Source organism: Hydra vulgaris, chromosome 08 (genome assembly GCF_038396675.1).
Source record: "Hydra vulgaris chromosome 08, alternate assembly HydraT2T_AEP".
NCBI lineage: Eukaryota > Metazoa > Cnidaria > Hydrozoa > Anthoathecata > Hydridae > Hydra > Hydra vulgaris.
The window spans coordinates 21,535,001-21,539,131 of record NC_088927.1 but is presented as its reverse complement, the minus strand read 5'-3'; the positions used below and the strand labels follow the sequence as shown (position 1 = coordinate 21,539,131).

Sequence of the window (4,131 nt, the reverse complement as noted above, 5' to 3'; positions counted from 1 at the left end):
AGTTACAAAAGGTAACAGATTCTACTATGGAAGTACCTTACTATCCTCTCCACACTCCAACTTGTGAAAGAGTTGTTAAGCAAGTGACTAAAGTAGCAGCTGCTGTTTTTGGCTTTTAGAAACGTGATGGTATTAAGAGCAAGAATAGAGCACAGAGATGTTGTACTGGATCTGAAATCCAAGAAAGATTTAATCAAACTGTTTAGTTAAAGCTCAAGCTTGATTTTAGTGAAAATTTTATTTACCATAAAAACGTGTTTTTTTAATTTTATTTATGTAATTATAGAATATTTGGACAAACCTGTGTGCGTCCACAGAACATTTTAATGTTTCACATATAACAACATCAGACGATTCATCTGCTAGTTTTAAATTTCATATAGTGCTTTTTTAGCGTTCCAGACCCTCACTCATGAGGGCAAATGAACCAACACGCATGAGGAAATTTTTTGGTGTTTTGGTTTTAAGACTTTAATTGGTCTATTTTTTGCAAAACATTCTCATTTGACATAAGCATGAACAAAAACTTAAACTTATTAAATTTTTATTAGTTTTAATGAAAACATATGATATCAGAACATTTAACCAGTTTAGGAAAAAAAAAAATCTCAAAATAAGTGCAATTTGTTCTTAAAGATTAGGTTACGTTTATTTTTAATTAATTTCTATCAAATCAATTTTTTTTTTTTTAAATACCTATCAAAATCGATCTAATTAAAACCAGACAATTTACAACACTTTGTTCATCTTCTGAGTCTATTTCAATTCCCATTGATTAGTATTTCGAAAGTTTCATTTTATTTCGCATCTCAAATCAGTCTTAATAATATATATTTTTTGGAGGACGTCGTTTTGAATGAAAAATTGATATTATGATCTGATATAAATTGATATTCACTCAGGTTTTTGAGAAAACCAGAGCCGTAGTGAAAGGGTGGAGAACGAGGCCACAGCCATGGGCATCAAATTAGCAAGGCGGCAAATTTCAAAATTTAATGAACATTTTTTAATATATGAAATGTTTTAAAGACGCCTCAAAACCAAAATAATTTTAATTTGCGTTTCAAAATCTTTGGACACGCTTCATAATTTTTTTCGCGCCTTCATGCAAATTAAAATAATTTCCAATGTGAAATTAAAACATTAATAAAAAAAAATTAAATAATTAAAACAAAATCTGAAAAGCAGTGAAATATATATTAACGAAGATTTCGCTAAAGAAACTATGGAAGAGAGAAAGAAACTATGGGAAGAAGTGAAAAAACTGCGCAATCAAGGTAAATACGCAACGACTAAATATAACTAAATTAATTGTCGCGAATTTAAAAAATAACTTAATTTTTTTTTTAAGCGTAAGAATTAATTACTCTTACAAATTGCTAAACAAACAATAGATTTTGGAACGCAACACTTTAGTGTTTTCAAAACTACAAATAATATTTTACTTTATAACTTTTACGACCCAGGGAGCTTATTCACCAAACTTCTTTTTTGCGTAAGTTTGGCGTAAGTTTGGCGTAAGTTCAAAACTGTAAAAGTCGTATTCACCAAACTTGCGCAGCTGCCCTAAAAAAAAACTTTCGTAAGTTTTTGCGTAAGTTCATCCTTAACTATCGGTGGTATTCACCAAACTGAAATGGTATTCACCAAACTTTGCTGAGCTCAATTTAAGCAAGAAAAGTTACGTTAGCTACGAGTTGCCTTAACTTAGGCGTAACTTTAAAATCACTAAATAATAGAAATGGTGAAATACTATTATGAAGCACATATTATCAGATTGATGTAGAATTTTACTATAAATTATAATATATACAATTTATGGATAAAAATTGTATATATTATAACAAAGTTAAAAATAATCATAGATATTAACACAAATATAAATGCATCATAATAATTTAACAACTTATTAACTTAATAACATCTAATATTTAGACGCTATTATTATAAATAGTAATAAAGCATCTTGTATTATAATATCATAATATTATTGTTATTTTTTTGTATAATATGATCAATTTATTGTCTTAAAATTGTAATATAACAGCATAAAATAGGACCTTAACATATTTAAATTATATGCATTATGATGTGATATTATAAATAAATATTGGTACATTTTTATGACAAGCATTAAGCTGTTATATTAATAAATAACTTAAGCTCAAAGTACTTATTTTATATATATTAAGATGTTATTATATTATTAATATAACAAAACATCTTATATAAAATAATAGTAACATTATTATATAAAATAAGATATTAAAGTATATTATATGTTATTTAGAGTATGAAGTATTATATATTCTAAAAGATATTATGTTGTTATGATGCAGTTATGATTTGGTAATATATATATATATATATATATATATATATATATATATATATATATATATATATATATATATATATATATATATATATATATATATATATATATATATATATATATATATACCCAGACGGCACATCTGGTTTTAATCTCGGAATTAAAACCCGTATAAACACGTGTTTGTTACGATCCAGGCGTAAACCAAAAACACGTGGATTTCACGGGAAGTTTAACTGGAGTTTTACACGTGTTTTCTAAGGTTTCAAACACGAGTTTTTTATGTTTTAAATACGTGTTTTTGAGGTTTTAAACTCGTGTTTTATGAGGTTTTAAATTCGTGTTTTCTAGTTTAAAACGGATTTATGGCATTAAATAAAGTTTCCAAACGGAAACTTTATTTAATGCCTTAAGTTAGTTCAGGCAAAAGTTTTCCAAACTTATGCCTGAACTAACAGCTGCTCAGCACGGTATAACCAAATATACGTAGATAAACCAAAAATACGTAGTGATAAACCAAAAATACGTAGGTTTTGTTAGACACGTTTATAGCTTTAAACATGTAAACCTTTTTTTATATATACTACATTATATTTACGACAATTTTGTTGTTTTATTTTTGTTTTTCAAGGTAAATTATTTTACAATAATACTACGAAGAAAAAATAAACGAAGAAATAAAAAACCAAATCATTAAAAATAAGCTAATAAAAGACGTTTGGCACATGGTTACCATACATAATATTTAATTTCGATTGATCGCCTCTTCCGTCATTATAAAATCTAAAATCGTATAACAATAGGCTTTCGCATTTTTACAAACAATTCCAGTAGCATTGAATGCTCTTTTTAATTTTTCTTAAAAGTCGGGTCTTGAACTTTACTAATTCCTCAATTGAGGTAACCTGTTCAAATTTAATTTCATTCAAATCTTTATCTAAAAACTATTGCAGTAGCCCAAATTTCTTGATGATTCGATGGAAGAGTAAAATTGCTTTTTTCCTTATTAATCACGTTTGTTTGTGTCTGTACATTTAAACGGAATCGACCCTTCATTCTTTTTTTTCAAATCGTTTTTTAGAGCCACCTACTTCAACCTAAATAAGAGACGCCCTTTAAGAATTTATGAAACCCATTAAGAAACATAATTCATCAAATATACTATTGTACTTTTTAAATATTATAAACTTTTAAATTAAATGCAAATAAGTTATTACTTTGAAAAGACCCAGACGCCCGAGTATTCACAAGTATTTTCATTAGCATTTGTACCAGGATGTAAATCCTCTCTTAATTGATTTTTGCTAATAAATATAGAAATCTTTAAAAGTTGATTTGAAACCATCACATTTAGGTTTTGTTGCTTGTTAAAGTGCAAATATCCTGTTTTAAGATAAATTAGACTAATATACACTCAAATATAGGTAATAAATATAAAAATAAGTTATACATAATATTTAAAAAAACCAAATGCACACATGTCCCCTGTTCATTAATAGTCACCTACCTTAATCAACATTAATATTATTATCTTTATTAAGTTTCTGAAGTCTTCTATAAATATATTGTCTTCATTTAGATTATGTGATAACGGTAAAACTTCTAAAAGATAAAATTTGCAAAAACAAAATTTACAAGAAATATTAGTGTCATTTTAAATTTTTTGAAGTTAAAGATAAATAACTAGAGTTTCAACACAAGTATTTTCATTAACAGTTGTACCAGGATTAATAATTTTTCTCATTGTCTTTTTCGCTGAACATGTGAAAAAATGAGTAGTTGACTTTTAGTAGAAT

At 26.4% G+C, this 4,131-nt stretch overlaps 1 long non-coding RNA gene across 1 annotated transcript; it reads right to left on the bottom strand.

The window, feature by feature from the left end:
* Positions 1–3,176: 3,176 nt before the first annotated feature.
* Positions 3,177–3,927, bottom strand: LOC136084227 (uncharacterized). The gene is made up of 2 exons (XR_010640409.1): positions 3,843–3,927; positions 3,177–3,718 (listed from the first exon to the last, which is right to left on the bottom strand). It is a non-coding gene; the product is annotated as an uncharacterized LOC136084227 (long non-coding RNA).
* Positions 3,928–4,131: the final 204 nt, after the last annotated feature.